At 44.4% G+C, this 12,444-nt stretch overlaps 1 protein-coding gene and 1 non-coding gene across 7 annotated transcripts in view; both read left to right on the top strand.

The window, feature by feature from the left end:
• LOC117204583 overlaps positions 1 to 12,444 on the top strand; it is a 305,110-nt gene that overhangs the window by 80,878 nt on the left and 211,788 nt on the right. The window lies entirely within an intron of this gene.
• On the top strand, positions 171 to 311 carry LOC117204585. The gene has a single exon (XR_004487111.1). It is a non-coding gene; the product is annotated as a U4 spliceosomal RNA (small nuclear RNA).

Raw genomic sequence — 12,444 nt, 5'->3', positions numbered from 1 at the left:
CAGGGGTAAAGTAACTTTGAACAGGGGTGAAAACACGGTTATGTACAGCGTGTAGAGAAGAACGTTAGTTCGATCCTCGAGAACTAGATGGCGGCTCGATTCGTGTTGTTTCTCGCATGTAAAAGTGTCCGCGGAATGTTATATCTGGAATCAGGACAGGTTGAATCTTCAGCTTTGCGCAGTGGCGATATCGTAACCAATGAGGTTCTACCGAGGTGCGATTATTGCTAGTTGAAAACTTTTACCAATACCCCGCCAAGACGATGTGAAAGACCATCGGCTACGGCAATTTTTGGTAACCCCTACGGGGGTTTTTAATGATTTCCAAAGGAAAGTACTTTATTATTTTTAGCTGCTCTTTATATTTTACTCAACAGATGATATTAATATCCAATCTTTGGTTGTTTCATCTGAAAGTATTTCGGTTTTAGCCTTAAAGAGTTACATTAAAGATTGAAAAATCTATAGAAAATAGTTTCAGCATGTTTTCTCTTATGGAGTATTCATTCGAATGTTTTTAACCAAGTAGTCAGTTTTTACTGCTGCGGGTGCTTACGGAATTTACAGTTCTGCTTAGTTCTCTATTGGTACTCTCGATATATTCTTACTACGAGAACAACCTTGACATATAAACATCACATGTTCGCCACCCTCTCGATGATCATTCTTCGACTCCTATGTTCGCTGTAACTCAATCGGCGTGATGTTCAATTCCGGCTCATCGAGTGGCAATTTCTCTGCATGTTTACCGCGTGGTAAATTTCTTATCGATTTCACTCCATTCAGGGACCGATTCTCGCATTGTGCGCGAGGCCATTAAGACGCGATTGCACGAATGGAACGTCGGGTCCATCGACTGTTCGGTCGCGTGTTGGTATGCGTGCACGTGTTGTTGCGTGCAGTCAGGTCGAGGTCGACGTTTTGGGGTCTATCGAGCGTGTGATTTCCGGCGAATCGATAAACCGTTGAATAGTTGGCTTGCGTAGAGCCGCTCGCGCCACTCGAAACTCCATTCAGGACGAACGAAACAGCGATTAGCCTATTTACCTATTGATCGGCCGCCACTTCCGGCAACCTTGTTTCGTGGATCGGCGTGTATCCGTTGGTTGTTACGCGCAATTACCGTCGAGGATGTTACCCAGGTCTTGGTGCGGAGTCACGGCCCAAGAAGTATCCTTGTGTTTACGTAATCGCGAATCGAATCGATGGAACTTAATGATCGTCGAAGACACGCTTCGTGTTACAAGATTGATCAATGTCGGTGAATGTTTGAACGGTAGTTGAAGTATGTTGTGCGTAACATGATATTATTTGGAGTTTATGAGGGGCATTTATCTCGCGTGAAATATGACGTGTCGTAAAGTTTGTAGATATTTCTTTATTTTCGAAAGAATTCAATTTAACGTTAATTGTACTTTATGTGATTGGTTCAGTTATGGAAATTATGAAAATCGATTTGCCAATGATATTAACGTTCATAATTATCAGAATAATAAAAGCTAGAAAAGTCTTTTATATTCGCGTTGAATAATTTGTAAATCACAAGTTAAATCAAGAAAATTAGTTTCATTAATTCAAGCACTGATATTCAAATCAATGGCTACATCGACGAATCACGTATTTAGTCCTAATTGAGTGGTGGTAAACTTTTTGTCAGATAATTTACAGCTAGATGTCATAAGAAGTTAACTGCTACTTTTACTCGCTAATTTGCCATTAATTTATATAATTTGTGCACTATTACTAGAAATTGCTATCTCTACGTTGCTTCCCGAGTTTCTACATATTTTCAGAGCTGAAAGGTGTAATAATGGATTCTAGATATATCCATCGGCTTGTTGCTTTTCCTTAAGTCACTTAAATGTTTTTCACTTTTTCCATCGATCATTTGAACTTAACTAGAGAGTTCAATGCTCAACGTGACATGGATATTGATGAAAGCAGTTGCTCTAGCGAAACGAGCGATTTCTGGCAGGGAATGTTTGGAAACGGGATTCCGTGTATCGAACGGCGTACTTTCATAATGATGTATATATTCCGTTAAACGTGCCGCGAACCAATTCGATGCGTACAGACAATACGGATCCTCGTTACTCTCACGCAATAGCCGGGCATGCGAGGAATAATTGCGCGTTGCTCGGGCCTTCCACCGAAGATCTGTCGGAAGTTGGCGAGGCGTGCGTGATTCACCAACTTTGGCGTCCGTGGGAAGAACCATCGAATCCCGGTCTTTCGTTGCCAACGATTAATTCCCGCCTCGATGTAACGAGTATCGTGTTCGAAGTGAGAATTTTAATATACCGTTTCAATTTACCTTCCTTCGTCCTCTCTAATATTACAAGACTTGAAGATTATACATATCCATGTGCTTGTATTCTCCAAGTTTGTTTTACTCGATTATTGCTGCACTGTTTGATCTCGTCCGTAGATTATGGCACCGTTACCGATCAGCTTTTCGATTTGAGTCACTCGGAGGGCAGATTGGTCAACCACGTAACCTTAAAAGTGGAGAAAAACGACGATATCGCAAATACTATTTCTCAAAATTAATCTTAAAATTCACGATTCTTCGTGCTTGTATCTTTCTGATCAAAAAATCGACTATTATGTACTTCCTCCTTTTTTTTCTTAATTTACGTCCACACATGAACGCACAAGAGAAACAAAGATAAAAATAGCATTTGTAATCGCAACAGCGGCATCGAGAGCGCGAAACGCGGCTCAGGGTCGGAAATGGAAATGGGAAGGCGCGAGTTCACGGTCGGTTCCGGTGGTAACAGGCTGGTGCAGTGCAAGGCGCGGAAAGTTGGAAAGTTGGAACTTTCGTGGCGCCTTCCCGGGCTTCTCTGCGACACGAGGAGCTCGCGGGGGTGGCTGGGGGTTTGATCGACGACGGCAGACTTTTAATTACGCCGAGAACGGAGCGCAAGCTTCGCCACGTGGAAGCCAGAGATAAGCCTCCTCGGGAATGGAACCTAGTCCGGCGCGAAGTTACGCTTCAAATTATGCAGTTAAAAGTAGGAACGGACACGGATATTGGAGGGCGTCTTGCAGTCTACCGATTTCTCCTGACATTCGATATCGACTCCCGGCTGTGATTGGCATATTCTCTTTCCCCTCTTTAACCTCGATTACCCTACAAATGATTTTCCTTCTTCGTGTTCTCCAGATTCGATGGCATGTTCAATTTGGAGCACGTTTTCAAGAATTTGTTCACGAACTAGTCTTTAAATATTGTATTATACCTACCTGGTCTTCCAAGCTATTGTTTTTCTTCTATTATTAGAATAAATTTTTGAGAGATTCATCGATCTTTCGTTGGTAGTTGTCGTCGGTGATTGGGGAAACGTAAGATTCTCATTTACCTAGACGATTTTGTTAAGAATTTTCAAGTCTGTACGATTACGTGTTGTCGATATTTAGAAGCACATAGATCTTCTATATCAATGCATGACATCACACTCTCCTCAAATTAAAGATTTTATCATTTCTACCACTGTTCCTCTAACTGGAAATCGACTAATTCGAACAGATAAAACACGTTCGGTTATACAGATCGAAATTGAAAGGTAGAGCAGGCTACATCGAACAAATTAAATCGATCGATATCGTTGAAGATTTATATATTCAAACAGAACCCATAAGACACGATAAAGTAAACTTTCCATCTCACTATCTCCATTTAATCAGACATAGTCGCTGGTCAAAAACGTTTCTCCCACATAGTTCCATTAATTAAAAACCGTATCTCGGTTGGCGCGAAATTCACGCCGCTAATCGGAACTTGACCCAAAGGTGATTCAATTATCAGATACACGGTTTCCATACGTCGAGAAGGCGTCGGCTCTCCCTTCCAACTCTCTCTTTCTCACGCGACGCGTCATCGACGAAACACCTAATCGACGCGAACGGACCCGTACGTACAGAAAACAACATTTTCCTCCGACGAAAGACGAACGAACAAGCCACGAGAACGAGAAAGGTGGTAGCGTTGGAAGGCGCACCTTTCGGCGCGTACTCATTAATTGGATCGCCAGAAGGGACTGGCGACCAGGCACGGCCAGCCTGTGCTACGGGAACTCGATAATTTCGCGTCTGTTTACAGCCGTTTCCGATGGAACACCAGCGGATCCATGGTGAACGCGTTTAAAGAGGTCCGCACAGCTATTTGTCTTCGTTTTGCGCCGTTCACGCACTGATAGCAACGCCATTAATCATAATCCTCGGTCACGACGTGGCCACAGCGCGCTCGCGGCCGCCGCGCGAGTCACACGCGCGAGATAATCGAACGACTACCTGACGGAGCGCGCGAGGACCCTCTTCCGATACGCGTCATTATTCTTGGCTGGCGCGAGACTCTGACGCGCTCGATGGATTAATTGCGTATCACGTCGTCACGCCGATTGGAATATCGCGATTCTTCCCCCGAGCGATCCGGAACGCGAGCTACGTATCGTACACGCGCGACCGTTCCCCTCGATTATAAATTAAATCCGCCGCGATCCGTGGCGTGCTTCGCTGCCTCTTCGAGGGCTGTTCATTTTCCTTGAAACGAGTGGATGTTATGCTATGAGTGCTATGCAAGGGTCCAATGTTGCAGAGTATTTGCTCCGGTTTTAAAGAAGAGACGTTTCTGATCGACGTGGCAGGTTGGCTTTCGTTAAACGAATCTTCGGTATCGATTGTATACCTAACTCGTGCTCATAAGTTCGTAGGTATTTGATATGTATGCGGTATGTACTTTTAAGTGGGGGTGTAGGGAAACTTTCGGGCTGAAGAGCAGTTAGAGAACTGCCCTCGTTGTTGCGTTACCGTTTCTCGCGAGAATGCATCGACTCGTAACGCCAGCGTATGATGAGGATCTTCATGCATATGGAACAGCGTGTGCTCGGCGAAATGTCGAACGGGCGATGATAGGATAGCGTCTACGATATTTTCCCGATTGGCGGTTTCGCGATTGCGCAATGGGAAAGGGCACGATCGTTACGGTATTGATGCGTTTCACGTGTTCTTTATCCGTGCATTATTCCAAAGACACGGGTGGGCTAAGTTCCTCGAACAGACGTCATTACGACTGTTGTAGCATTTTGCCTGCACCCCGGTAATTCCACCTGAAAATAGCCGGAGGAGATTTAGACTACGTAACGAACAATATGCCAGCGAAAAGTCGTATAAATTTACGATCGTCTCTGAATCTACTATGAGCTGAAACGAGCACCTTAACAAGAACGTTCGTGAGCAACATGCGAAAAAATGCAGATAATTTAGGAATTTGAAAGTGTTGATAACTGGATTGCTATCATAATCTGCATTTTAAAGCAATATAGAGGAATTATACTTTGTTTGGTGATCAGTGAAAGTTTAGAACAGTAACAGAAGGATTAAGCCGATTATTATTTTCTAAATGGATTTAGGTATTATCAATCGTATTACCAAAGGGCGCAAGGCATTAGAGTTTTGCAACAAATCTTCCATTTCGTTTTAATTATCCTAGATGGCTTGCACTATAGTGGCATACTACGGGCAAACCAATTAATTCCAAAAATAAATTTTCGTTTATATGTATACGAGAGAAGAAAAAGATGAAGTTGACCAAATTAAAAAAAAGTCACAGTTGCACCTCAATCGATACGCGTTGCTAAAACAGCAAGGTAAGGGTCGTTGTACCCTCCCGTCTAGCAGTCACGTGCGCGAGCAAGCGGACCTCCCTTCTCTTTTACTCTCTCTCTCTCTCTCTCTCTCTCTCTTTCTCGTTCTTCTTCCGTTTCTCTCTCCGCGTTGGATAATGGATGAGTCCCGATATTTACATATTTTTCCATGTTCGTGCTGTGTGCCCGGCAACGGCTAGGTCAGGCAAGGTACAACCTAGCACAAAGTAGCACCGAGACCGCGGCTGCGGCAACTGTGCCTCGGCCCTGAAAATACGCGGTCTGCAGACTCCGAAGACCATCCTTCACGCGCGTCCATCCTATTATTGGACTCACGTAATTTCCATCTACTCCGAAATTTTTCAATTATTATTATTTCGTTAGCACCACATCCTTTATAATTGTTTTGTAACACTAATTAGGCGATAGCGTTGGAGAAGAAAAAGTTGTGTTTGTCACTGGAAATTATCGTTGAAATATGTTACGACGCTATATGTTTCTTGAAATTTCCAAAAATCGTAACATTTAGATGGAGGAATTAGCGGCGAACAGGATATTAAGCCTATTCGCATTCGTCATAATTAGATTAATCAAAGACCTCTATAGTTTACAAATTCGTAAACACCAGATCTTCCATCATTTTGTTTACAACTGTAGGATTCAATTTCACCTGCACAAGCTTGCAACGTGTGTTGATGACAGCACGCTGACGGCATTGTTTCGCCGTAGTCGCGAAGGGACGCAATTCGCCGAATAATGGCGATTCTTCCAGCCTTTGTTATTCTACCTATGGTGGTACGGCGAATTTCGAAAGCTTGTCGGCATTCGGTGCGTTGCGTAAGGGCGGGGTTATAGTCTTGGTCGAGTGGCTGAACTTCCGACTGCAGGGTGAACGGAGGTTACTACCCTTGGTTGTCGGGCAGACGGTAATTTTTCATTTCGACGCCTTCGTTTCTGGTTACGCGAAAATCCCGTTCCACCGATTTTATGAAAAATTCTTCGTCTTTTGGACTTTGATCGTGATGCCACCTCCTCGCTGCTAAAACAAAAGAATTGATCAAGGGAGTGCCGTGAAAGTGTCGGAAGCTCTGGAATGTGGAATTAATGAATCCTTGTTCGGAAGAACAAGCGTAGTTCGTGAGTCAGGTTGGATTTATCGTGTATTTAACGCGATTTTTTATGTTTCGACATATTGAAATTCTTTTTTTAATTTATTTAGTGGATTTAACTGTTGTCTTCTATAAATGAGCAATTTTAGAATTCCACACATATATTATTGATTAATCCTATAGCAATTGGATTATGTACTTCATCTATCGAATAAATCCATTTTTATTTGATTATGATATTAGACACACAGTGTTCTGATTATTTTGAATAGTTCAAAAATATTGATCGTCGTTAACATCATCGTATTAACATTAATTACACCGTTGGTTTCTTCTAAACTTTCACGCCTTTGACAGTTAGTTTTAGAAAACTTAGATATATCTTTGAGTCAGTGTCGTTAACTATACTTCTGAAATCTAGTAACAATTTTTAAACAAACGTATCTTCGAATCAAACGAGTCTACCCTATTAAAATACTCTCTCGTATCAATCAAATGACATCAGAATTATAAAACCGATCTCATCACTTTACTTTCTGGAACAAAATTTCTTTCAACTGCTCTTTTTATCCGCGACTTCGTCACTCCATCGCCACGCCTGGAATGATCAACCCCCAACTTTGATCAAAACCAGCCTCTCTCCCATCAAAAACGAGCGGAGGAAATGAAAAAAAAAACGTATCTCTGTAATTACCATCCCACCCGTGAAACCGCGACACCGTACGTTAGGCGGGAGTGCGTGCGGTACAGGGTGAATGTGTCGCGGATGGGAAGCGAGTAGAAGCGAGTAGAAGCGAGTAGAAGCGAGTAGAAGCGAGTGGCAGCAAGCAGAGTGGCGAGCGCGGTCGGAAAAGTGTCGGCGGAGTGGGGATGTGTCTGGTGGTGGGGAGAGGAGCTCAGGGTTCGAGCGCGTCAGCGGCGCTATAGCGCTCGACGCGGGGGCATTGCCGTCGTGGCCGCAGTTACGATCCGATCGAGCGTCTCGTAGCGCGTCGCGACATCCTCTCGCAGGACACTCGCAGCCACACACTTCAGACGGACACGTGTTCACGTATTTTCGATACTCTGGTGCTAGTTCCAACAACCAACCGTGATCGATCACGATATACCAGAACGATATATAAAACGTTACCTCGATAATTGTATCAACGAATATCGATCGTACCGAATGTGAATCGTTAGCTCGTGGCTCTCCCGATGAACCAGTTTCGAGCCCATGAACCGTTGGAAGGATCAACATGTACGATCGAGCAGAGGATCGATGGTCACTGTTTCAGGAGACGACGGAACGCAGCTGAGTAACGAAGGGACGAAGGGCGTCGCTCGATCGAAAGACAGTCGACGAAAATGAAGTGATCGAAGGTGGCATTGGACGCGATATTTTTTCTCGTACGAGCGTGTGGTCCATTCAACCGATCGCCGGTGAATGAAGCTTCCAGTGGTGAGCGATTCGCCGTAGGTCAGTTTCTCGAAGAAGGTCGTCGGGTACGGTTGTGCTCCGTTTTCTCGCGTATATACGTGAAGTCCTTCGTTCGAAGCGTAACACGACGACGGACGATGTCCTCTGGAGTTCGACTCGCTGTTGGATTTGAGTCCAGAACGGAGATCGTGTTCTGCAATTTCGTGAGACGACGGGATCGCGATGAGCGACTCGCGGTGTTGGCTGGGACATCGTGCTCCGATCAATAGCGGCTCGTAGAGAAGTTTATCGCGACTTTATGGATGCATCGGATTCTCTTCGATCGATGATTCAACGTTTTCGTGCCATTTTTCGTTGCCATTTTTCGTAGGATGGTCGTTAATCGATCGTTGATGAATCAGTCGTTCGAATTCACGTGTTATTTTTGTTCGTTTCGTTGTGGTTCCTGGAGACGCTTAAATAAATCGTGACAAGTGTGCCGATCGGACTTAGTGAAAAAGGACGTTGCTGGTCGAGAGGGATTTAAGTGGATTTTTGTGAGTGGAGCTATTGCGGTTTTTACATCGTTTGGGATTATTCTACAGAAACAGAAGGTGAGTGAATCAGTGTTTACATATTAACAAACTTCTTATATAGGCACGGAATCTCGTTGGAAATCCTTCGGAGAATTGTTTACGTTTCTTCGTATACAGCTCGCGTGCTCGCGCTTCTACGGTGTTCGCACGATCGATAAAACCTTTCATGTTGAAATTCGTCGGAGCGAAGAGTAACCCAGCGATCCGGCGTCGTCTAACGGATATCGTTTCTAGGTTTCTTCGACGTTGGGACGTATTGCTTTCTGCGATGGTTTTCGATTTGAGATTGATGAGTGGTCAAGCTTTTTTTTCGAGGTTCAAATATTTCTAAGTAACGTGTACGTCCCATAAGAAATTCAATAAAACCTTCGATAGAAAATGATACGAAATTATCTAAAGCTCTAGCAAGCAGAGCCCCGAAGCAACGTAGCAATAGAAGAAAAAGCGCTATAAAACCCGAGTTTACTATCACTGGTACTCTAAATCACGAAGTAACCCATATCGCAAAGCTCATAAAACGCGTCTTTCCATCAAATATAACCGCGTTCTCGAGACTCCTTTTTCGACACATATTCCTCGTGGTAAGCTCGTAGGAAAGCACGGTTGCGAGGCGTTCTATGAAAGCTCTTCTCCTCGAACGGTATTAAATATCATGAGGAAACGGGCGCTGCGCTACCATAAATCGCGCGCGTTACAACGGGCTGCCGGCCCGTAAATCGGCCTTGCGACACGTTTATTTCCAGGCGCCATTAATTAAAAGCCACGCTCGCTGTTATCCACGTACCCTCACCCCTTATCCTCGCTTCTATCTCTCCTCCTTCCTTGCACTTTGTGAATCGGAACGGGTGCGAGGCGAAATAATTACGCAACGGGATGAAGGAAGGGGCGGGGACGAGGAGGGGAAGGTAAGGCAACTATACAGTAACTATCCTCGTCCGAATCTCATTTCCATTCACGGCGTTTACGGTGGCCGGCTGGATCGCGGTAGAACGAGTTTGGCGGGTCGGTCTGGCATAATCGCGCGTTTATCTCGACGAGAATGGTCGCCACGAGTTCGACCGCGAACACTCTTGCTCCGCGAAAAAGAAAAAAAAAGAAAAAGAAAAAATGTGTCGCCAGTGTATGAATGGTCGTGAGCTTTTATTTTTTATTCGACACATTTTTCTACCCTGTTCAGCTCTACCTGACGTGGGAAATCTAGCTTGTTAATGCGCGTTGACACAGGCTTGACAGGTGTCCGTTTACTTTTCTCGTTTGTATGGAACAAGCACTGGTTGTCAAGCAGTTGCACGATCGTTTCTTTTCTACGTATAATTGGTATAATTACGAAAATTTCAGGAAACGTAAATACCATTTTACTTTGTTTTCTTTGCAAATGTAATATGCATGTAACAGGTTACTGTTAGATTATAGCAGTTTCGCATTTTTCAAGGATATTTGCATCTCCTTGAATATACAAATTAGGTAATAATTTCTAAAAATTTTAATAGTTTCCTATAATTTTCCAAGTTAATCAGATAACAGGTAATAAGATAAGATTTCTCGTTTCTCGTAAATATCGTAAAATGAATTTAACTGCATTCGATCGTTGTTGGTCATCGATGGGCTGCATAAACCGATTCGTAAGATCCGAGTTCTCGTTCTTGGGGCTCGTTTCGCGTACAAGAAAAGGTTCGTCCAGGAAAAAGCCAAGTTCGAAATTGGGGCGAGCTTATCGCGAAGCGGATTTGCCATTGGCGACCAATAAACCTCCGGGCCGTGAGAAAAACGCTCTCGATCGGTTGTTTAATCGCGTCTCGATCGTGGGGACTCGACGTTCGATCTCACGCTCCGGCGATCGTGGATTTGAGGCCCCTTAACTCCGCTCTCGTTATCGTATCGTTCCTGGGCGTGTATATCGTCCGCGTACAAGGTTCACGAAATGGGCTAACGTTGTTCCAGGTCGCGATAGCCACGGCGCTTTCGAAAGTTTCCGCCCCCGCCATGTATAGAACAGTTTCGCCGGTTGAAGAATTTCGGACGGACTCGGGTTGTCTACGTTCGTGTTTTCACGCCCGCGACACACCGATCGTTTGCTGAAAACACGGACGCGGCCGATCACTTTCTCGTCGACGCGTCGATCCTCGTTTCCTCGCGATCTCTTTTCAGCTGTCTTTTCAACGATTTGTTGTCTGTCGAGAGATTTGCCTGGATAAGACGATGTTGTTTGATCGGACGAGAGCGTTAAATTCGATGATGGTTTTTGTCGAAAGTATTTTGCGATGAAAGTTAGGAGAATAATTGAGAAACTACATAGTGAGAAGATTTTCTTAGATATTTTTTTAGTGTCGCGCTGAAACATTGCTAAGACGAAGTGTGAATCGTTCAGTGAAGCGTGACATGTACCTACCTTATACGAGTAATTAATCTACGTGTTTTTATTTCTTCTTAAAGCATGTTACCTTCTATGTTTTTCTATTTTCACGATATTCTAGCGAAATCAAACGAGAGAAGCAAAACTGCTACCATATTTCTATCAGAAAGATTTCCTTCCATAGGCATCGCTACTTCCATATCCACTGTTAAATCAAACCAACAAAACGCACGCAACAGTCCCAATTACCCTTTTTCTTTTACAAAACGATTCATCGTCTCACTACCCACGCTTCAATGTAAATTTTTTGCCTACCAAATTGATTCTAACCGAATCTAATTGATTTTAAATCAAACACGCTTCCTATTTGCAATAAACCCTATTAAAAACCGCGCATACCAACATCGTCACGTCAGTGCGAAACCCGTCGCGACTCCAGCATAGTCTATTGCACGTTCTCCAATCAATTATCGAGCCTTTCAGCCAGACTCCATAACGCAGGCAGCGCGATGTGTCCCTGTCGATGACGCGCGCCTGCACCTGGCGGCAATTATGATATACGAAGCAGCTCCCCTTTCACGTTCGACCATCGACCGAGCTGAGAATGCGGCTCCGTGGTCTGTCGTTTTCGAAATCGCTCGTTTCGCGAGCGCATCGCCCACGTATCGCTCGATTATGCGCCATTAAACCGCCCCCTGTTCTCTCGTCCCCGGTTGCACCCTGTGGACGGTTCTTTCTGGCCCTGGCAGTTCCCGCCTACCCCCCGTCGGCTCTGTGGCCACCTCGTGCTACCTGCCGAGTCGTGGGCAGTTTGGAATGCGCGTATGCGGCCGCCAAGAGCCGGCTCGTCGGGTATTATCGTCCTAATACTGCGAGCCGTCTTTATTAGCGAGCACGCGAGCCTCGGTTAAGCCGCGTTTTCACCAGCTATGGTACGCGTTCTGGGCGTGTTGTACAACTAGACCAGAGAAAAGCATCGGTTTCACTTTTCCTCGTGATAGGTCGAAATAGGGCGGAGTTGGGATCGATTCGTTCAGGGTGGAGCTGCGAGATTTGGTGTAAGAATTTTGTGTTTGAGGTGGCTTTTTTGCAGACGTTTGATCGACGTTGGATAGAGATTACGTTTTGTAGTTTGGAATCTAGATTTTGAAAGATCGGTAAAGAATAAATACGACGTGATCGTAAATCGAAGGATTAGATGGCGACACGAAGCCAGGTTTACGAACACTCTATGTCTCGGCCTGTAAAAATTATTCCTGAATTGATATTTTCTTGTTCAATAACAATTTTCGTACGAGTAAAAATCTAAACTATACAGTAGTAAACTATACGTATAGTT

Source organism: Bombus bifarius, unplaced genomic scaffold, assembly GCF_011952205.1.
Source record: "Bombus bifarius isolate JDL3187 unplaced genomic scaffold, Bbif_JDL3187 scf7180000007978, whole genome shotgun sequence".
NCBI classification, from domain to species: Eukaryota; Metazoa; Arthropoda; class Insecta; order Hymenoptera; family Apidae; genus Bombus; species Bombus bifarius.
Note: the sequence above shows the minus strand (reverse complement) of the source record. Positions and strands in the feature narration are given on the sequence as shown.